The 23,752-nt window shown below is 42.6% G+C and overlaps 1 long non-coding RNA gene across 1 annotated transcript; it reads right to left on the minus strand.

Annotated features, from left to right (window-relative positions):
* Window positions 1-4,218: 4,218 nt before the first annotated feature.
* LOC134807396 (uncharacterized) lies at window positions 4,219-21,967 on the minus strand. The gene is made up of 5 exons (XR_010147710.1): window positions 21,884-21,967; window positions 14,836-15,001; window positions 6,894-7,073; window positions 6,158-6,222; window positions 4,219-5,053 (listed from the first exon to the last, which is right to left on the minus strand). It is a non-coding gene; the product is annotated as an uncharacterized LOC134807396 (long non-coding RNA).
* Between the last annotated feature and the right edge of the window lie 1,785 nt (window positions 21,968-23,752).

The raw sequence follows: 23,752 nt of genomic DNA on the forward strand, positions 1-23,752 counted from the left end.
CAAAAGGCTGTGGGTCCAAGTGGTTAATCTGCACTGGTTTGCATTAGTTTACGTGTGGGAAATGCAACACAAAGGAAGTGCCCAGCAACCCTGCACATAACGTGCAACCATTCATTCTGACTCTTTTCCCTGAGGATTTCTCTTGGCTGAACAGCAAGCTCTCTGGGCTCTGCAACTAGAGAACATCTCTAACATAACATAAACGTTGGGCAGCTGCTGGGAGCTGGAGAGGGCTCAGTCTGAACAGCTGTGTGAGGTTTGACCTTGGGGAAAACAACACCAAATCCCACCACCATAGGCTGGTTTCCATTTGGACTTAGTGCAAATGAGGCATAATAACAATTAAGCAGATATACTTGGAAGGGAAGGAAATTAAAAAGGCATTTTATGTGGGGTAAGAAGAGTGGGTAAAGAGAAGAAATTTCATGGATGATAGCTGAGGGAAGCTTTTCTGGAACTGATAGAGGTAAAAACTATTATGGGTTGTTAGCTGTATGAGAGTAGGAACTTTCACTTTTCCTTTATGTGATTCTGTACTGTTTAAGTACACTTGTTTATTACAAACATGCCCGATTTTCTAACCCATCCCCCTAGAACACAGAGAGACCCTGCAATTGTAGAAGTGTAGACATGTGAAAGGAGAGGGGTTGAGGGGTGAAGCTGTGTTTTAAGACAGCCACAGACACTGATTAGACAGACTGGGATGCTTCTTTGAGTGGGATACTCACTGGTAAACATCTTGGCTAAAAGATGTCCTGGGAAAGATTATATGAGGACTTGGGGCTTTAAATCTTGGGAGAAGACTTTTGTAAGATCACTTGAAATTCCCTAGGAATTGCTTACAGCACTATCATAAAAGGAACAAAAAAATCCATGTGAAAATATTAATCATAGGAGGCTGGAAAGGCAAAGACATTTGTGGCTGTGGACAATTTCAAATAAATTTTGTTGCCTTCCTTAAACAATGCCAGCTGTGTGCCTGCTTTCTCAAACCAAGATGAACTGTTAAGAGAAGAAAGGGGAGGAAAAGTCCCTCCCACATACAGACTTCAAGTGTGTCTGAATTAAGGCAGCTAAATTCTATTATTTTCATGTTCCTCAAATCACTATTGCAGGGTGGAGCTCATAAAGGCATAATAAATGTTTGTTCAACTAAATATTTCAATGACCCAAACTCTATGTGGATTAAGAAAATTAAAATTACGTTCAATTTTCCTATTGAATTTGAAGGCTGAGACTTTACTAAGCTTTCCCATTGTGTTTTTAAGTGGTTTCTTAAACAAGTTTACCCAAAGGCTTGGGTCATTCAACGAATGTGTTTGCTTTATGGCATAGCTTAGCGTGAGCTTTGCTGTCAGATGTGAGTTCTGGCTCCACCATTTACTAGTTATTTGACTGGGAAAATGGTTTAGCCTATGTAAAAGCTAAGTTTCTTCAGTTATAAAGTGGGTTTAATAACTGTACCTAATCTATGGAAGTTTGGTGATTAAGTGAGATAATACTTATAGAATACCTACCTCAGTATTTTTCACAGAGAAAGCAATGAATGTTAGTTGTAGTTGGTCATCAATATCCTCCTCCTCTTCTCCTTCATTATCTAGAAGAGGGGTGGGTAAACTAGGGCCCACTGCTAGTTTTTGTAAATAAGTTTTATTGGAACACAGCCATGTCCATTTGTTTATGTATTTTCTACAGTGGCTTTCATTCTACAGGGCAGAGTTGAGTAGTTGTGATAGAGACCATATGACCCGCAAAGCCTAAAATATTTACTATCTGGCCCTTTACAGAAAAAGTCTGCTGATCCTTATTCTAGAAGGAAGAAAATCTAGGGATGTGTTTGTACTTTTCCTGAGCTTAAATTACCAGGAATTCATGGCTTTGATTAGAAGAAACTAGATGAAGAGTTTGAATAAACCCTTAAAGCATGAAACATTATGTTTTCTTCATAGATTTAAAAAATATGCCTAGAGGCAGAGATGCTCACTTGCTAAGACAGACATGGGGAATCTTTAAACCTAAACATTTTACCTGAAGAGAAAGAACAGTTAGAATCTTTTGGCTTAATAGAAAAGCCACAGAAGCAAGCAGAGAAATCCTAATGAGTTAGAGGACAATCATTTCCAAGGATTTTGAGTGTGTCTTAAGTTATTTTATTGAAATAAAAATTCCTTTTTCTGAGTTCAGAGGCATAATCTGGAGAAGGTCAGAGAGCATTTATAGCCAGGAAGTGTTTGCACATAATAACAGATATGCTATTTGTTCCCAGGAATTTTTTTTCTTTAAACCTCAGAGTTAACATAGTCAAATACAGAGCAAGTGGAATTCCTGCTCTGTAATTCTAAAATGGTCTTTTTAGACTCATAGTAGAGAAAACAATCTGAAAAAAACCACTCGGAAGAAAGAGTGACTACGGTTGATGACAACAGGTTGAAAAGAGAATTAAAAAGGGTCAAAAAACCCACAAGGCTTTCAAGATTAGATAAAAACTGCTCTGGGCAGATGAGCTAGAGAGGGTAAGAAAGAGAGAGGAGCTGCCTAAAGAGAAGGGTTGGTATGGCTCAACATGAGGCCAGGGGAACCGTAAGGACAGGGTTAGTGATAGCATTAGAAGTTGGCTGGCCTCAGGCCACAAGCACCACCCTTCACTGGGGCTTTGTGAGCCACACGAGAGTTGAGTGAGGGTCCCACCACCATTTCCTGAACACACGACATGTGTCTCTTGGCCTAAGGGGCTATGTTAGATGATCTTGTCCAGAAGGAATGATGGACGGCCCTTTGTGCCCTTAAACTTTGCTCATCTCTTTTCAAACTACCACATATAATTCTCACGTTAGGGGCTAAGGGTGTGTGTGCATAAACAGAGAGTGGGACCTGGGCTACTGCAGGGTTGAAGTAAGGTAGAAATAACAGTTCCCAGTGTCTGTCCTGGGGCTGGAAGACAGTGCAGAGTTGATGTTAGCTGTAGATCTCCCCCAAACCAAGACTGTGGTGGGATCCACCCTGTGGAACATAGTAATGGTTAGGAGGATGTTAAGAAATTGATATGCAGAAGTTCCCAAGCATTTCTCATTTGTCTCTTAGCTTGTCCTAAGGTGTATAACAGTGATCATGTAAAGCACTGGAAATACTGCTTGCAGGGCAAGTGCTCGATGCATGATCACTAGTTGTTTTTTTTTTCAGGGAAGCAGAACAAATATGTTAGATATAGATATATACAAGGGGGGATTTACCACGGGAATTGGCTCACACAATTCTGAAAGCTGAGGAGTCCCATGATAGCCTTGTCTGTAGGTTGGAGAACCAGAGAAGCTGGTGGTATGATTCAATCTGAGTTCAAAGGTCAGAGAACCCTGGTGGGGGATGAAAAGAGGAGGTGCTGATATAATTCCTAGAGTTCAAAGGCTCAAGAACTTGGAGTTCTGATATTCAAGGGCAGAGAAGATGGATGTACCAGCCCCCAAAGAGAGGGAAAATTCACCCTTCCTCTACCATTTTGTTGTCCTCAGTGGATTGGATGATACCTACCCAACACTGGTAAAGGCAGATTTTCTTTATTTAGCCTATTGACTCAAATGCTAATCTCTTCCAGAGACACCCTCACAGACATATTTAGAAATAATGTTTCACCAGCTATCTGGGCATCCCTTAGCTCAGTCAGGTTGACAAATAAATTAACAAACACATTGTTATTATTTTTACGGTTGAAACCAAACTGAAAACTTTGTTTTTTGCTGTTTAGCAAATAAATTCTATTTGTTTTTTAAAAACAAACAACCAAAAAGCACCTAACCTGAGAAGTCAGCACAGCTTTCAGATCCTCACCCCTAGAAAGCTCTTGTCCTGGCTGCTCCCTCCTCCTTGCTCTGTGAGAAATTCCTTATGCAGCTACGTGCAGGAACTGACTGCGCGGGATGATCCGTGAGCTGCATGTGGACTACCCCAATCTGCTTTTTGTTCCTAATTCCTGAATGAGCAACTGAAAATTCCCCATGTGATCACTCCCTCTACCAGCTCTTGCTTTCCCAGAAACACTAGGCTTGCTGTTTTGTACATTTGCAGGATAAAAGAAATGTAAACATTTAAATAATAATGTATTTTTAAAGGCATAATGGGGTTAGTTAAGTAAAACAACCCATCTCACATCATCTGCAGAAGAAATCTAATAAGTTTTGGGGTTCATTGGGGAACCAGAGAATATTCAATTTTATGAGAGGATTAAGTTTTTATTGAATTACGTCTTTATTCAAGGCGCTTTTGTTCATCTACTAAAATAGGCAGTTTAACTCAGTGATCTTTGGACTAGTAAAATGAAAATCATGATAAGAATCTTTTCATAAATCAGTTCTTTCTTTTTTTTTCTTTTTCTTTTTTTTTTTCTTGAGACAGAGTCTTGCTCTGTCAACCAGGCTGGAGTGCAGTGGCGCAATCTTGGCTCACTGCAACCTTCCCCTCCTAGGTTCAAGCAATTCTCCTGCCTCAGCCTTCTGAGTGGCTGGGATTACAGGTGTGCACCACCACACCCAGCTAATTTTTGTATTTTTTTAGTAGAGATGGGGTTTCACCATGTTGGTCAGGCTGGTCTTGAATTCCTGACCTTGTGATCTGCCCACCTCGGCCTCCCAAAGTGCTGGGACTACAGGCGCCTGCCACCACACCCAGCTATTTTTTTATTTTTGTATTTTTAGTAGAGATGGGGTTTCACCGTGTTAACCAGGATGGTCTCGATCTCCTGACCGAGATCCGCCCACCGCAGCCTCCCAAAGTGTTGGGATTATAGGCGTGAGCCACCGCGCCTGGTCTATGAATCAGTTCTTTCAATAAAGACTCCGCTGGGGCTGAGGGCTGCCAGATATTGGGTGTCCCTGAAGATGAAGCCAGTTGTGTCTATTGGCCTCTTCTCCAAATAGCCAAAGCAAGTGTGCTCAGTGCCCTGGAGTGGCCCAAGAGCAGGGGAATGAATAGTAAAAAATGTCTCAGGAAAACTCAGTTCTAGTTATGGTTTTTCCATTAATAGTTGAGGCTCCCAAGCTTCTCTGGGCTTCAATTTTATCATCTGTAAAAATGAAGGCATACGACTATTGGTGATTTCAAAATACCGATCTCATGTCAAGCTAGTGACTTAAAACCCCTCCAGGAGAGGTTGTTAAAGGTACACATTTCTTAGCATAAATCTGGAAACAACCGAAGTGCCCATGAGTAGGGGAGTGGTTAAATAAGTTATGGTATATCCAACCATAAATGCCCTTTGAAAAGTGTGAATTAGATCTGCATGTGCTGATACAGAAAGATCTCTAAGGAATATCATCAATTGAAAAGAGTAAAGTACAGAGCAATATATATGGCAAAATTCCTCTTGTGTAATTGAAAATGCATATATGTGTGTGTGTGTAACTGAAAATGCATATATATTTATATATAAATGCACATATATATATGGCACAAACTTGCTTTCAGTTATTGTTTACGTGGGGGTATACATGAAACTGTTAAGAGTGTTTATCTTAATAGTTTAACAGCTGTATGGGCAGGGTAATATTTAAGGTATTGCTAATAACAATAGTGATGTTAATAGTTAAGGGCTGATTCACCCCACCTATTTCTGATGTCTTCTTTTTTTGTACCCGTCAACATTTATCTACTAATGTGTTAGAACAAGAAGGGGATTTGGTACCGTGGGGAGAATACTGAATGGGCTGTAAGTGGATCCGAGTTTAAATCATATTCTAGTTGAATATTCTTGTGCAAGTAACTTAACTTCCCTGGATCTCAATGTCCTCGTCTTTTAAATGCGGTGATAGGACTAGCAATAAAACATGGTGGTTCTATTTTAATTTGCAGGTAGTGTTTATAAGTTGTCTGGGGAGACACACAGGAACACACACACACACATACATACACACACACATACATACACACACACACTCAAATACAGAACAAATGAGTAAAGAGCATTGCTGACTCTCAACAAATACTTTAAGTTCTTTCTTAACACTATGGGCTACAGAGGAGAAATAACCTTTATCCTTGAAGAATTTTATGATCTTGTATGGGAGACAAAACAAATTTGTGTGAACCAACTAGAGAATAATATAAAGCCACATATGACAACCTTGGATTAACCTCATTCTTATGGAGCTCCCTTTAAAATATTACTCACCTGAAACTCAAGAAAACCAGACTCGGCAATAAATGTAAAACCCAAGTCCCTCGGCCACATTTGCACTGAAATGTAAAATAAAGGGTTAGACAGGTACAATTTCCTTTGTAGTGATAAAATCCTCTGATTCTATTATATAATCTCCAAAAGCAGGTCCAAACCGAATAGTTTTTTTCCCCTGAAACTAGATTCCTCCCTGTTTAGTAGAGTCCCCATTTCCAATTTAGGACTTTGCCAAACCCATACAACTTCTTTGCACAAAATACCCCAAGATAAGGTCAAGGAGAAGGCCTTACATTATGTCAGCCCCATTATCTGAGCTCGAGAGCCTCCCTTGGCTCCGCCCTGTCTGGGCAATGCAGTGGGAGAGGGGACTGGGCTGGGGGTGGCCAGGTGGCTGTCTAGCCTGCCTGGTCACAAAGACCCCAGTGAGTGTGAGATGAGCACATGACAGGGGCTCCGGGCAGGTCAGACTTGACGCCTAACTTGACCCCACTGACAGCCAGAGTTTGATAAAGACATGATTGAGTTGGGGATTTCTTTCTGACAGTTTAATGGATGGCTGTAATTAGGGGCCTGCTCTGAGGGTGTGGAAACACATAGACCCCATTGTAGGGAGGCTAAATGCTACAAAGGTCAAGGCCAAAATATGGTATGAAAGAAGCTCAACGTTTTCCAACACACAGGAGAAGTGAGTCAGTAGTGAAACGTGTTTACTGAGCATGATCAAGCATACCCATTTCTTTTCAGTTCCTGAGCCTGATGGTTGTCATCAGTGGTGGGTCTCTGAAGCAGAGTTTCAGTCCTTGTGGCTCCAGAGACTAGCACTCTAAAGGTGGAGTTGACAGGATAAACTTCCCACCTGATCTCAGAAAGCAACTGACTTTCTTTTCTTCTCCTGGAACCATCTCCCTGACTGAAAATAAGAATGACAACAACAATAACTGAGACATACACATCGAATTTTAGTGTTAAATTTAAACAATATTTGTCAGTTTGTTTATGCTTCATTGTCAAAATAATGATTAATGAAAGTGGCTTTAAGCCCTAGATACTTTCTGGGATGTTTTAAAAGACTTTTTCTTGGAATAAAGGAGCCATGATGTGCCAGCCATAATAAGATCCAACTAACAATGATCAAAAAAAATACAGTGAATAATGGCAATAATGTTCTCATTAAAGGAAAATAGCTCACAACTTAGACAGAAACAGAGGGAATTAGTGAAACTCCATCCATCGAGGGCTCATAGGCTGCCCTTGGAAATACTCTTACCTGGTCACAGTACTAGTGAATTCATTTCCTGGTTAAGTTGGTAAGGTAGGCATCTTGAAAGACATTCATTAATCAAAGAATCAGATAATCCCAGGGTTGAAAAGGATTTTGGAGGCCCTAGAGTGCCAAAAGGCTGACCCACCTCTGCCGTATGGATTCTGATGAACAGAAGCTCTGACTCCTTTACACTGCCTATCCCAATCTGGGTAGCTAAGAGTATTAACAAACTTGTCCCGATACAGTAGTCTCCCTTATCTGCAGTTTCACTTTCTACAGTTTTAGTTACCTGTGCTTAACCGCAGTCCAGAAATAGTAAATGGCAAATCTCAGAAATACACATAAGTTTTAAATTGCATGCCCTTCTGAATGGCATGATAAAAATCTCATGCAGTCCTACTCCATCTCACCCAGGACGTGAATCATCCTGTTGTCTGGCATGTCCATGCTGTCTGCGCTACTCACCCATGAGTCACATAGGAGCCATCTTGGTTATTAGATTGACTGTCATTTGTTTTGCAGTGCTTGTGTTCAAGTGATCCTTATTTTACTAAACAGTGGCTCCAAAGAACAAAAGTAGTGATGCTGGCCATTTGAACATGCCTAGGAGAAGCTGGGAAGTGCTTTCATTAAGTGAAAAGGTGAGAGCTCTTGACTTAATAATGAAAGAATAAAAATTGCAACATTAAAGTTGCTGAGATCTACAGTGAGAATGAATTTTTTACCTGTGAAATTGTGAAGAAGAAAAAAATTCATATAGTTTTGCTGTTGCACCCCAAACTTTATCATAGATATGTATGTATAGGAAAAAAACATAGTTGGGGTTGGTACTATCCTAGGTTTCAGGCATCCACTGGGTGTCTTGGAACATATTCCCTGTGAATAAGTGGGGACTACTGCATTGAGCTAAAATCTGTTTTTTGTTTGTTTGTTTGTTTGTTTGTTTGTTTTTAACCTCCCACTAATTGGTTCCATTCTACCAACTGGGGTCACATAGAACAAGGCTAAGTCCCTGTTATATATGTTACTAGGACTGGCTACGTAATTTGCAGGGCCCAGTGCAAAATGAGAATGTGGGGCCCATGTTAAAAATTACTAAGAATTTCAAGATGGTAACAGAGCATTAAGCCAAGGGTGGAACCCTTCTAACTGCAGAGCTCTGTGTGGCTTTACAGGTAAGCAACCCAGAAAGTTGGCGGCGTAGGGAACTCTCTGTTTTGTTTCTGAATGACTGGATTTGGTACAGTGTTAATAGAAGGAAACTTTATTTTTCCTCCACTTTGTGTTATAACTCTTTCAATTCCTTCTTCCTTCCTGCAGATCCCATGGAATATTCTGGTCTTTTGCAGATGTTAAAAGCCCAGTTCAATATTTTATGAAACTCCAAGCTGTCAATCACTACCTTTGCCCTGGCTGGGGCTGGGAAACTTGCAGAGACTTGCTTCTTTTCTTTGTTCTCCTGGCTGATCCACCTCCCACTCTTCATGTTGCTGTTGGCTCCTTCAGGGCTGGCCAGGGGTAGAAGGAGAAGGGCAGTGGATGGGAAAGGTCTTCCTTACTTGGTAGGCCCAGGTGTGATCCGGCGTTTAAGGGCTCTCTGAGCTGAGCACTCAAGTGCTCCTCCTTTCTTTCATGGGTACATCTCTGGGTTCTTCTAAGCTCCTCCTCTGGGGACTCTCAACTGCGGTTTTCTGGTGCAGGGAGGCCTCCTTTGGCTAGAAGTTGATGACATTCGCCCAGCCCATGGCTGGTGGTTCACTGCAGTCTCCTTCTGCTGGGGTCATCCACCCTGCACTCCCTAATTCCAGTGGTCCTCTTGGATAGAGTTTTCAAACTGCCTCATGCTGGTCTCTTCCTCAGGATTCACATGTGGACCTTGAGAAACATGTGTTTTTGCCCTGCCGTTTGCATAGCTCCCTTCAGTCTGCCAGCACAGCTTCTACTCCCTGCCCACAGCCAGAAACTCCCTCCTTCAGATTTTCTTCCAAGTAAGTGTGACTCAGATACCAGTTCCAGAATCTGCCCCAATTCCAAGGAATATATGGCAAGCCTGTTAGAGGTTCTTTGAAACTCATCTCAGTTGGCCTGAGTAGTGGAGGGATTAGGAGGGCATTTCAGCATACAACTTTCTTTACTTTTTTTTTTTTTAGGCAGAATTTTGCTCTGTTGCCCAGGCTGGAGTGCAATGGTGCAATCATGGCTCACTGCAGCCTCAATCTTCTGGACTCAAGCAGTCTTCCCATCTCAGTCTTCCCATCTCAGGTCCTGAGTAGCTGGGAACAAAGGCATGTAACACCACACCTGGCTGATTTTTTTTTTTTGGAGAGATGGGGGTCTCGCTTTGTTGCCCAGGCTACAACTTTCTTTCTGAAGAAAGCTTACCATTTGTTGCTCCTCCTTAACGGATACTTAGTCTTTTCTTATATCATCTGGAGATGAGTGATAGACCAACGCAAGCAGAACAAATTATTGGTCTTGCCCCTTTCTCTAAATTTGAAGGTAGTTGGCACCTATTGTGCTTAGTGTTAGGGCTTTAGCAGACAGTGAGACAATAAAGAGAAGTCCCACTTGAACATCCTGTTATACAAGTAATGGACTAAGAAACATTTGAGGATAACTACAGCTATGGATTCAATGTTTGTGTGCCCCACAAATTCATGTGTTGAACTCCTAACTTCCAATGTGGCTATGTTTGGAGATAGGGCCTTTATGCAGGTAATTAAGGTTAAATTAGACTATAAGGGTAGGGACCTGATCTGGCAGAATTTGCATCCTTATTCTTAATTCCCTTTCTCTCTCATGTGCCCTTCTCTCTCCACCATGTGAGGACACAGTGAGAAGGAGGACATCTGTAAGTTAGGAAGAGGGTCCTCAACAGAACTAAATTGGCTGGCACCTGGATCTTGGACTTCCCAACCTTCAGAATCGTGAGAAAATAAATGTCTGCTGTTAAAGCCAGTCTGCTATGGCATTTTGTTAGTCAGCCCGAGCTGAGTAAGATGACTACTCTGCACTTTCGTGAGTGTTGCCTTTCTAAATGTGAGCACCTGCCATTCCTTTAATCCTCTGCAGCAGACCAAAATCTGTTTGCTCACCTCTCTGGACAGGCTCTAGTTTGTTACATATTGGAGTCACAATTTTCACAGGAATTGTTCTCCGTGGAGAACATTGAGCATAAGTGGAAATTGTGTTAAGCCACCTCACTCTTGAAAACCTGTTTGGTTGTTCTTAAAATGTAAATATAAAATATGAGATCAGTAGGATAAAGAAGGGTTGGATGCACAAACATATAACTAGGATTACTCTCTTGTAAACACAATTTAGATGGTTGTCTTTCTTTTTTGCTGAGGTTGCATGGTAGAATTTGGGTAATGTAAATGCACTTTTGATGTAATGTGACTGTACTCAACTTAAAGGATGGTGCCCAGATCTGAACATGCTATCCCAGGGTGGTCTCCTGAGCAAAAGGAAGAGGACTCTCAACCCCAGGACCCAGAAACTGTAGTTCTCTGAATGTTTCCTGAAAGTGCAGTGATGCTGGTAGCCTAAATCCATCCTGCTATCTCATTTGGTGTCTCACTTTCTCTATTTTATCCTTTCTGTATGCTTTTTAAATGCAGGCACAGAACTCATACTGACATCTTTCTTTCAGATTCTGTCCTTTGATGTATTAAAATATATTTATCGCTCTTAAAGTATCTCCTCACATGATGCTTATTAATTGCAAAAAGAAAAACAGTTAACTTTACAGAGGGGAAACCTGACAGCCTTCCCCATAAGCAAATGACCGGTGTAAGGTACAGCGGCATCATGTGCCTCTGGATACTATGCACTGAGAAGGACATAACACCACTGTGAGTATTGCTAAAAAGGCACAACTTCCATCGAACCTTGAGAAAACACCAGACACACACCCAGATGGTGGAACATTCTATAAAATAAAAGTATATCAATGTCATTAAAGAGAAGAAAGACTGAGGACCTAGCTCACAGATTGGAGGAGATTAAGAAGAAATACTGACTAAATGCAATGTGGATAAGAAAAAGGCCATTGGTGGGAAAATTGGTGAAATTCAAATAAGGTCTGTAGATTAGCTAAGAGTATTGTATAAATGATAATTTCCTGGGTTTAATTATTTTACTAAGGTTTTATAAGATGTCAATGTAAGAGAAAGCTAGGAAACGTTTTTGCAATTTTTCTTTGAGTCTATCATCATTACTTTAAACTAGAAGTTTACAAATTGTATTTATTGGGTCCCTCCTCTGTGCCACTCTCTGTGCTGGGAGGAGAGCAGTAAACAAGACACAAGCTCTGCTTTCAGAGGCTCACAGTAGACTTTGCAGAAGGCCAAGCAGTCATGTACTACTTGTTATGATGGGTGTATGCATACAGTGCCAGAAAGAGCAAACAGCAGGGCTATTGGCTGGAGAAAACTGGAAGTGACATGGAAACTGAATCCCAAAGACGGAGTGGAGCTATCCAAATAAACAAATGGCTTATGGAAGAGAGATATGGGAAGCTGTTCAGGCACAGGGGCAAACTGTGCAAAGGCAGAGCCCGTTGGGGAACTGTAGGAATAGATCTGAGTGCTTCCTCAGTGTGCTGGAGGGCAGGAAGGGTGCGTTTGAAGTCTGTGAGCACGAAGGGGAGCAGGATGCAAGGGCCAGCCCAGGAAGGTCTCCTGAAGGCCTGCTAAAGAGCTGGAAATGTGAAACTATTGAAGGATTCCAAACAGAGATTTGAAATGAGATTTATGATGTAGTGCATGCACTCTGGTCACTGAGTAGCTAATTGACTAGAGCCAGTAGTCAACGGCTAGTCTCTGATTCCAGTCAGAGTCAGTGTGGCCAGACGAGGCTATTGAGGTCATCCAGATGAGAGGACAGTGGCCTGAGTGGGTGTAGAAATCAGTAAATGCCTCAGTGTCTTTGTGAATCTCACCTCTTTCCTAAGAAGGGAAAAGGAATTAATGTGATTACCTACCATGAGCTGAGTTCTGCACTGGACACTTCACTCTCATCATTCCTTTATGTGCCTATCAAAGCCTGATGTTAGAGGGATAGTCATCTTCATTTTAATCATAGGTAATTGAGGCTCTATAAGGTTCAGTGGTTGACATCCACTCCCTGCATCACAGAGGGGTGAATGACAGAACTGAGATTCAAGTCCAGTTCTGCATGGCTCCAGAGCTCATCCTCTATTTACTGTAAAATTTCACATATAATCTAATATTATACCTGTCAGCCTCATGTCATTGGCCAGTTGTCATGTGTAAGGTTTACAACCGAGAGAAACTAGTCTCCAGCGGCTCCTATTTTAGGTCAGACAGACTGTAAGCACACACAGAGCAGGAATCCGTCCGCCTGGTCCAGCGCTGGGCCCGCACAGTCCCCACGGTGAGTTCTCACCACAGCAGGCAGAGCTCTGCCCCATACCCTCCCTAGCCCCTCTGTACCCCGGGCTGCCAGGTGAGTGGAGCTGTGAAAGTTTGCTCCACGCCCTTCACTTAGTGTTCCAGTTAGGGAATTATTGAATGGTCTTAAGCTATTTCTCATTCAGATTTGTGGCACACTTACTCTCTTTCACACTTAGCTGTGTTTCATGTTCAACTTACATCCAGGTTCAAACTATTTCACAAGATGGTTTTAGATTATAAACTAAAGAGACCAAAAAGGCAGGGACATTCAAAACAAATTAGGCCTCAAATTATACAATTTCATGACTAAGTCTGCAAATGTAATCTTGTGTTGCCTCTCCTCTCTGCTCGGGGCCACCGTGATATCTTCCTGGTGTTTTCAAGTGAGGTTCTGGATATTTATTCTGAAGACCATTCTCTCTGACTTCTTATGTCTTACCTCCTTTTGCCCACAAAGAAACCTCTTTCCCTCTGATCATGTAATGTTCCCTCTCAGACTACATTGCTTTCCAGACCTTTTCATTGTCAGCACTTACAGAGGTCTGTCACACTCTCTCTTCATAAATGTGCCCAACATGGTTCCTACCCCTCCACCTTCCACCCACTTCTGGAAAGAAACACACTTCCCACAGAACACTTTAAGTCCAAGCTTAGGGAAGCCGCTTAGCTCCCAGAACCCATGGTAGATACAGTTGCAGGTAATTTGAGTTATATCCAGCACAGCAACAAATTCTTACCAACTTAGTCTTCATGAGCAGATGGGACCCAGTCCTCCTCCTAGCCCAATTGTAAGCAAAAAAATAATAGCAAAGTCTTTGCTCGGGCTCTTTTGGGACCAAACCACTTAAAAATAGAATACCCTAGAGAACATTTTAATCCTTGTAATTGAGGTATTTATCATCCAGAAATATAGCTGTTTCTATGTTGCCAGGTACCTGAGGCTATTTGAGCAAGACCTCAATGCTGGGGTGATTGCTATGAATGCTAAGCCAGTCACCTGGGTGAATAGCAAAATAAGATTTTAAACAATAGTCTTGGCAGGTCCTATGCAAGGGAGAAATTTGGCTTAACCCAAAATAATAGATTTTTAATGGTGGAAACTATGGGTAGCATATTAGCAGCAGGTGAAAAATTTTGTGTGGGAGGCTTCTGCCTTCCAAGCATTCCTGTTTGTCTGCCTGTGATCCAGACCTTCAGAATTTGTTATCACGTCCAGGTAGTTCAGTGCGGGTGGGAATATCTCAAGTAATGTTTAATATTTACTGGTGAATAATTTATGGTTTTCTCAAACTTCCTTTGCTCCTTTGTTTATTCATTCATATAATCAGCAAATGTTTATTTGGGTATCAAAGATTCAAATATGAGATTATTACTTTTAAAGAGTTTATACTGTATCAGAGAGAAAGACATTTTAGTGGGAAACAGTGTACAATCAGTAAGCGCTATTGTTGAGTTATGTAAAAGGCCCCGTGGAACACAGAGACAAGAACAAGTTCTGCTTGAGGATCATGGAACGTTCTGTGGAGGAGACTGTGTTTAAACTCGCAGCTGGACACCTTCACTAAGAGGTGAGGGGACAGGGGCGGCATGGGAGGAGGACATTTCAGGCAGGGGTAGGGTGACCTACCATCCTGGTTTGCTTGGGCCTGAGGGAGTTGCTGGGGATCCAAGACTTTCACCGCTAAAACCAAACAGTTCCCAAACAAACTCATGGTCAATCACCTTAGAGACGGGGAAATGTATGCTAAGGATGAGAATGGTTTGGCCCTTCCCATTTCTACAATAATGATCTGTTCTACGTAGTCAATGTCTCTTTTCTCTTTAGATACTTTTTTCTTGCCTAGCAAAAGTTTTACTTATTATGGGTTATTTATAGTAAGAGCTTTAAGATCCACTTTCTATAACACGTCACACCTCATTTGCTCTCCTAAACCAATGCAATGCTTCAATGAGTCCTCAAGCAGAAATGAAGAACTGAGATCTGTTCTTACCTCTTTCTTTTAGCTACCCTTCTCTCTTTCCTGTGTGTCTTTCTTCTTTCTGCTGACTTCCTTCTCCTTCCCAGTCTCTGTCTCTTTCTTCGGCACCAAGTACCTTCCCTGTTTCTGAGGAAGCAGCAGAGGAGCCTATGTGATCCAGAGAACTTGTTCTTGGCTTCTGGAAGCAGAGATGCAGGAATGGACCAATAAGGCATTAAACAAATTCATTTAGAATCTCAAGAAAGAAATATCTAACAGTATAATCATAATAACAAAATTCTGATTTCTTCAGAAGCACTCCAATAGCTTCACCCGCATTAGCTAATCTTGTGCAGTGAGGAGGTGCAATTCCCTCTAGTCTGGTGGATTCTGTTTGGTTACAGTATTTATAGAGGCTCCTTTTCAGAATCTGATTCTCTGCCCCTTTCTCCTAATGAATCTCCATGTTGGTAGAAATACATTTATACCTTCCCTCCTTTAAAAATGGAATATGACACTAGAGACAGACGGCATCCTAGTCCCAGTCTTCCAAGTTCACATATGTAACACATCTCTGTATTGTATATTCATATGCATTTTCCCATCTCTATACCTAACAACCACATGAACAAGTAGAACTTTGGGTGGACAAGGAATGGAACCACACAGAAGTTTAAAAGCTTAAAACAGAAGTGGGGGTCAGCTGAACAGCCTGCAGGTCCTTGAAAGTGGGGCTGTGAGTGCTGGGTCCATCAAGATGCCCTCAGCACAGTGCCCACCCAAAGGAAGAGCTCACTCTATATGTGTTGACTTCCTGACTGATGTGTATGCAGTGAGAAGGAATCAAACCAAAGACCAATAATTCTTTTTTTTATATACTTTTTTAAAAAAATAATGCTTTAAGTTCTAGGGTACATGTGTACAATGTGCAGGTTTGTTACATATGTATACATGTGCCATACTGGTTTGCTGCACCCATTAACTCGTCATTTACATTAGGTGTTTCTCCTAATGCTATCCCTCCCCCAGCCCCTGACAGGCCCCAGTGTGTGATGTTCCCTGCCCTGTGCCCAAGTGTTCTCATTGTTCAGTTCCCACCTATGAGTGAGAACATGTGGTGTTTGGTTTTCTGTCCTTGTGATAGTTTGCTCAGAATGATGGTTTCCAGCTTCATCCATGTCCCTACAAAGGACATAAACTCATCCTTTTTCGTGGCTGCGTAGTATTCCATGGTGTATATGTGCCACATTTTCTTAATCCAGTCTATCATTAATGGACATTTGGGTTGGTTCCAAGTCTTTGCTATTGTGAATAGTGCCGCAATAAACACACATGTGCATATGTCTTTATACTAGCATGATTTATAATCCTTTGGATATATACCCAGTAATGGGATTGCTGGGTCAAATGGTATTTCTAGTTCTAGATCCTTGAGGAATCACCACACTGTCTTCCACAATGGTTGAACCAGTTTACAGTCCCACCAATAGTGTAAAAATGTTCCTATTTCTCCACATCCTCTCCAGCACCTGTTGTTTCCTGACTTTTTAATGATCGCCATTCTGAGTGGTGTGAGATGGTATCTCATTGTGGTTTTGATTTGCATTTCTCTGATGACCAGTGATGATGAGCATTTTTTTCATGTCTCTGTTGGATGCATAAATGTCTTCTTTTGAGAAGTATCTGTTCATATCTTTTGCCCACTTTTTGATGGGGCTGTTTGGTTTTTTTCTTGTAAATTTGTTTACGTTCTTTGTAGATTCTGGATATTAGCCCTTTGTCAGATGGGCAGATTGCAGAAATTTTCTCTCATTCTGTAGGTTGGCTGTTCACTCTGATGGTAGTTTCTTTTGCTGTGCAGAAGCTCTTTAGTTTAGTTAGAACCCATTTGTCTATTTTGGCTTTTGTTGCCATTGCTTTTGGTGTTTTAGTCATGAAGTCCTTGCCCATGCCTATGTCCTAAATGGTATTGCCTAGGTTTTCTTCTAGGGTTTTTATGGTTTTAGGTCTTACATTTAAGTCTTTAATCCATCTTGAATTAATTTTGTATAAGGTGTAAGGAAAGGATCCAGTTTCAGCTTTTTACATATGGCTAGCCAGTTTTCCCAGCACGATTTATTAAATAGGGAATCCTTTCCCCATTTCTTGTTTTTGTTAGGTTTGTCAAAGATCAGATGGTTGTAGATGTGTGGTGTTATTTCTTAGGCCTCTGTTCTGTTCCATTGGTCTACATCTCTGTTTTGGTACCAGTACCATGCTGTTTTGGTTACTGTAGCCTTGTAGTATAGTTTGAAGTCAGGTAGCACGATGCCTCCAGGTTTGTTATTTTTGCTTTGGATTGTCTTGGCAATGTGGGCTCTTTTTTGGTTCCATATGAACTTTAAAGTAGTTTTTTCCAATTCTGTGAATTAACTCATTGTTAGCTTGATGGGGTAATCTATAAACTACCTTGGGCAGTATGGCCATTTTCACGATGTTGATTCTTCCTATCCATGAGCATGGAATGTTCTTCCACTTGTGTCCTCTTTTATTTCATTGAGCAGTGGTTTGTAGTTCTCCTTGAAGAGGTCCTTCACATCCCTTGTAAGTTGGATTCCTAGGTATTTTATTCTCTTCGTAGCAATTGCGAATGGGAGTTCACTCATGATTTGGTGCTCTGTCTGTTATTGGTGTATAAGAATGCTTTTGATTTTTGCACATTGATTTTGTATCCTGAGACTTTGCTGAAGTTGCTTATCAGCTTAAGGGGATTTTGGGCTGAGATGATGGGGTTTTCTAAATATAAATTCATGTCATCTGCAAACAGGGACAATTTGACTTCCTCTTTTCCTAATTGAATATGCTTTATTTCTTTCTCTTGCCTGATTGCTCTGGCCAGAACTTCCAACACTATGTTGAATAGGAGTGGTGAGAGACGGCATCCCTGTCTTGTGCCAGTTTTCAAAGGGAATGCTTCCAGTTTTTGCCCATTCAATATGATATTGGTTGTGGGTTTGTCATAAAGGGCTCTTATTATTTTGAGATACGTTCCATGAATACCTAGTTTATTGAGAGTTTTTAGCATGAAGGGCTGTTGAATTGTGTTGAAGGCCTTTTCTGCATCTATTGAGATAATCACGTAGTTTTTGTCTACCAAAGACCAAGGATTATAACTCTCAACAAGCAAAAATACAAACGGAGAATGTTGTCTGTGGCACTTCCTCCCTTACACCACCAGCTTTTATAATTATTTCCCATGATCCCAGTGTCCTATTGACTCTTTTTAACCCCCAACAGCCCAAAGCTGTGGTGCCCAAACAAAGCTTCTGTTTTCCAGAAAACAGCTGATATTCCCATTGTCGTATTCCTTATTTTTATTCTGTAAGAGTGGGAGAGACAGTACAAGTAGGTAAAATTTACAGGTTCTAGCATCAGACCTGTCCTCCACTCCTGGCTCTTGCTTACTACCTGTGTGACTTGGGCAAATCATTTTTTATCTCAGAGCCCTCTCCTTTATGTGTAGAACAATGACAGCACAGATTACCTCAAAAGATTGCTGTGCAGTTCAGCTGGGATAAGACTGGAGACATGGGGGTCTTCAGGGACTAAGGCTGAGTGAGCAGCCCCGTAACCACTTTTTTGAAGGTTACTGGTTGGTTGAGCCAAAAGGAAAAGAGAGCTCTGAAGGATGTCTCAGCACTTTTAAGTGGGTAGTAGGTTTGCTCATGTCTGATTGGTTAGAACTGGTCACATGGTATCATTCAACCAGGAAGAGTCTGGGAAGTACAATTCTCACAGGTGCCAGGAAGGCACAAAGCTGGGAATATTTGGCAATTAGTACAGCATGCAAAGTACCTAGCACTATGACTGGCATGTTTTTTGTGCCACTCCACGCCAGCTGTATTTTAGTTCAGATCTGTTATCTATAAAATGTTGTACATGTATTGTTTAATATATTCAAAAGTGTTAATTGCTGGTAATTGATATATTAAGTCCTCCCTTTCAGAAGTTCCTACAGCTTAATAGAAATTCCTGGAGTGACTCAATTCTCAGCCAGTAACTCAGTTAGTGGAAAGATTTGGGAAGTTTTCTGAAGGAGGTAGAATTTGAACTGGATTTGGATGTTTCGGTAGCATCTCAGTAACAAGCTATCAGGTAGGACTTCCGACGCATGGCACAGAGTGCCTGAGTTCTTTGCTTTGCGCATGCAATTTATTTATTTATGATTTGCCCATTTGTTTATTCATTTAGTTATTCATCAAATGTTTACCAAATGTTTATATGTGCCAGGCACTGGAGATATTAGCGTGGAAGAAGGCAAAGATGTTTCTCTTTGTGAAGCGTGCATTTTAGTAGGAGAAGACACTCAACCAAAAAAAAAGAGAGTAAATATAGTAATAGTATAGTAGGTGGTGATACGGTTATCAATGAATGAAGCAGAGTAGGGGGTAGACATGCAAGGGTTACAGAGAGTGGGAGGCTGTTGCTGTTTTGTTCGGGGTGGTCAGAAAAGCAATAGAAGGGGCAGGCTCTGTGCAAATCTAAGACAGGAGCATTCACAGAGTGACCAGCAAGGACCACTGCTCTGAGGGGAGAGTCTTCTGGGCCTATTTGGGGAAAGAGTGAAACGGTGGAAAGAACAGACACTAGGAGCTGGGTTATTATCAGGGTTTTAATCTTGGCTCCAGTGTTGATTTGCTGCTGTACTTGGAGCTGGCAATAAATAAAGTGGTTGCAAGGATCCATTGGGAGCTAGGCTGCCTGGGTTTGAATCCCAGCTCTGCCCTTTACTAACTGGATAAGTGGGGTGAATTACTTCTCTCTCCAAGCTTCAACTCCTCCATCTGTACATGGGGGTGGGGACCCTCATACTTCATGCAGTCTTTGGGAGAATTAAGTGAGTTTAATCCACATAGAGCATGGAAACCAGGCCTTGACATGTGAGCCCTCTCTGATGTTAGCTATTGCTATTAGAGCAAGTTATTTCCCCTCTTTGGGATTTCATACTGTTGTCCAGCGATTGTGAGTTTTGGAGACATGGTCTCTAGCTTCTCTCAGGAAGTCTGAGGCTAATTTATATGTTATTCTGTGGACCATTTGCTTGTCATTTGTTCTCTCCTCAGGAACTGTGTTTTTTCACAGTCCTCTTGCTGGATTTAGCTTCTTTCCAGTGAAGTTGAGCATGGGATCTTTCATTTGTCTTTGCTAGACTTCCATTTCTCTCTGCCTCACTGGTGGGCTTTATTCCTTCCTGGAACTTTGCACACTACTTCAGTACATTTTGTTGATTAAAAACATTCTCTCTACAAACTTCAATACACTGGCAAAGGATCTCTGTAGCAGAAACTTTAAAACATGAAACTGCAGGCTGCTTTCTGTTTGGAGACCAAGCATCTGGGAAAGATGCCATTTGAACTAAGGGTGCACCAAGTCATAGACACTCTTGGATGGCCCTTCCTGCAACATAGTCACAAATGCCAACAAGCATCTTACTGCTGTAGCCATGTGCTCTGGTTGCTAATCATATAAAGTAGTGCATTTGAGAACCCATCCTATCCTTGGTCTGAACATTTGTCTCCATCCAAAATTGACAGATTAAAATCCTCAACACCAAGGTGATGATACCAGGAGGCGGAGCCTTCGGAAGGTGACTTGGTCTTGAGGGTAGAGGCCACACGCATGGGATGAGTGCCCTCATAAGAGGGGCCTAAGGGAGCTCGTTTGTCCCTTCTGACATGTGAGGTTACAGTGAGAAGATAGGGTCTATGAGGAAACGGGCCATCATTTGACACTGAACCTTGCTCTCTGGACTGTGAGAAATGTTTTTTTTTTTTTTTTTTTTTTGTCAGCTACCTGATATGGTATTCTGTTATGGCAGCTCAGACACAGTCCTGCATCTTTAGAACTCAGGGTACACTGTGCTCTGTCAATGCTCATGACCATTTGGTACTCACGCCGGAGCGTGGGGGTTCGGAATGAACACTGAGACCAGCCATGTGGCATCTGTCCTCTCTTTCTGTGAAAAGTGCCGTTCTGTGTGTGACATGGACCCCTAGCTTTTGACTCTACAGATCACGGTGCAGTGTCTTTCACAGAGTGAGTGTGCTGGGTACTAGTGATACTAAGCTGGGTGATAAACCCTGCTAGGCCCCAGAGAGGTGCGGCCTGCATGGAGTGGAGAGTGTGTGACCAGGTGAAGCAGCCCAGACAGAAGTGCCAGCACCACCATCCACTAACTGGGTGACCTCAGCCATGCACCCGAGCTCTGGGCCTCATCTTTCCCGTCTATAACATGTGGGCATGTACCTTTGTTTTGGCAAATAAATGACAATATGTGCTTTTAGAAACTGGTGGCTACTAATCTTATGTAAAGAATGTGTGTATTTATCTTGCCAAATAAATATATGGTTGCTCTTCAATTTCGGATCATGACAAGTCGATATCATAACGAATTTGTTGTATTTCTTGGTCAGGGAAGAAGGAGAAAAAAACCAGTGCCTAGTGATGACGCCAAGTCAAGGTGAAACCTGGCCAAGGGTGGACCTGGCTCCAGTGTCTCTTCCAGTTCTCCTTCACCCTGGGGATTACTCATTTATCTCTATGAATGCAGATTTATGGACCTATAAATGAATATATGTGTTAGGGCCACCATTGCTTGTTGTAACTCCACAAAGCATGTTGACCACAAAACCTATTGAGGGCCATAGGGGCCCAGCCTGCAACCCAGCCCATCTGCTCCCCGCATCCTCATCCACCGCCTTCCTTACCACCGCCCACCCACATGCCAGCACTGCCGCGCGGCCTCTGCTCCGGCCGTCCCTTGGCCTACACTGCCTTTTCCTAATCTTTCCCAAGGCGACTCCTAACACCTTTTAAGACTGCCTAGAATCACCGGGAAGGCTTCGCTGGCCTGCCCCTGCCCGCCCAGCTTCCCCAGGCTGGGGGAAGTCCTTCTTCTGGGGGCTTCTGTGTGCACCTCTGTGCCTCCACGTCCCTCCTCACACGGTGACTTTCTGATGATGTGCCTGCCTCCCCTTTCCATGGATAATGAATTCACCCAGGACAGGGCTTTGTCTTTTTCATTCCTGAATCCGAAGCTTACCTGCTACTAGAGAATTTGTGAATTTCCGTTGAACACATGGAAGACCTAGGAAGCTGTGGGGGAGAAAGAATGAATGACTTTCTTCAAGGCCTCCTGGCAAAGCAGCAGGGCAGCGGGAACCGGAGCCGGAGGACGCTGGCTCCTCACCTAGAGCCCTCCCTCCCTTGGGTCAGGGTGGCTCTTCTCTCCCATACCTAGCGTCCGGCGCTTGGCTTTGTTTCCCGGAGTGGGTGGCACTGTTTGGCCGCCACAGGCACAGCATCGCCCCTAGGCATCGCCCTCCGCACCCCCAGGGATGCGGTGTCCCCGGCCTTGCCTTTCTTGATGGCTAAAGCAACAGCGCCACCTTCCGGCCTCAAGGCCACCGGGTGTGGCCGGACTTGGGAGACCTTGGGCGCCCTCTTGTGGAATTTCAGAAGTTGGGCTGCGAAAATGACTCCGCTATCCCCAGCTGACCATGAGGCCCGCTGGGCACTTCCACCTCTGAGGTTTGAGTGGTTCAGTGGGCCTGTGCAGGAAAACCCAGCCTAGAAAGCAAGCCTTTATAGCTACCTTGGTGTAGAAGATCAGAGGCATATGAGGTGAGAAACAGGTGACATGTCATGCTCCCTGGAGACAAAATGTCCAGAAAGCTCCTCTAGGCAGCAAATAAAGAAGTTATGAAAAGGAACCGTGGAGAAAAAAGAGGTGAAGGGAAAAGAAAGGGAATGTTATTCTGACCCACATGCCTCACCGCCAGGGCTGAAGTCACTACTAACAAGGCCATTTAGGAAGAGCAGGCTGGAGTTGACAGCCTTTCCCCAGGAGTCCTCTGGTTTCCAGGTCCCCCGGTTTGAAGCACTCAGGAACACACTCAGCCCCTGAATCTTCACTCAGTTCCGTGGTGTTACTGGCAATCGTTGGCTATCCCTGGCTGGGGCTCAGCCTCAGCTCCGGTGTCAGCTACATAAGAATCTCAGCATCTTGGGAACGTGAGCTCAACTTGAAATACACTTCCCTGAAAGGATTACTTTGTTTTGGGACAAGGCTCATATCAATCTGTCCTGCCAAGAGATTACTGCTGTTAAACTGTTGGTTTTCATTGCTGTCAAACATAATCTTACAAGGAGAGAGAGGGGCAATCACCCTCAACACCCAGCTGCAAGAGAAGACTTTTGACTGGGCAGGACTTTTCCTGGCACTCTCTGGAGAATAAAAAAGGAATATGCAGAATGGCTGTTGTGTGATTAATGCTTACACCCACAGTGCGGCTGAGCCATTCCCAGGGGTGCACTGAGTGGGATCCCTCTACATGCAACGACCCTGCTGGCATTTCACAGGTGCCCGTGGAGAAGGCCCATTGAGGACCTGGGACTGAAAGTGCAGCTCCACTTTGCACATATGCTTGGATTTCCTCTCTACTCCAAGGCAGACAGTCCTCAGGGTTTGGCCTAACACACAAAGGATGGGAAGAATAAAGAAACGACGTTCCAACAGTATTTCTGCAGATCTAAGCTACTGAAGGGATGCTGGACCAACCACTATAGATGCTTCCTTTTCCGCAATGCCTCGAAAAACACTTAGGAGTGTGAAGGAGTGAAATTTTATGCTATTGGCCTTGTTCTCATTTACTTTTGATTATTATAAAATTATTCTAACGCAAAACCCATAAAAAATTGGTAACTCAGAATCTCGCCAGATGAACTGTTACATCGGACTACGCTCTAGAAAGAAGTATTAAAAATCAAAGATATTAACTTTCCAAGTGTTCATTTCCATCTGTTTTCCCTCTCTGGGACTCAGTTTCCTACTCTGTACAATTGGGATGGTGACCTACTTTCAAGGACCTTTATAGTTCAAATGCTCTTCGGTTCTGTGAAAAGAAGCCTT

This window comes from Pan troglodytes, chromosome 9 (assembly GCF_028858775.2).
Source record: "Pan troglodytes isolate AG18354 chromosome 9, NHGRI_mPanTro3-v2.0_pri, whole genome shotgun sequence".
Taxonomy (NCBI): Eukaryota; Metazoa; Chordata; class Mammalia; order Primates; family Hominidae; genus Pan; species Pan troglodytes.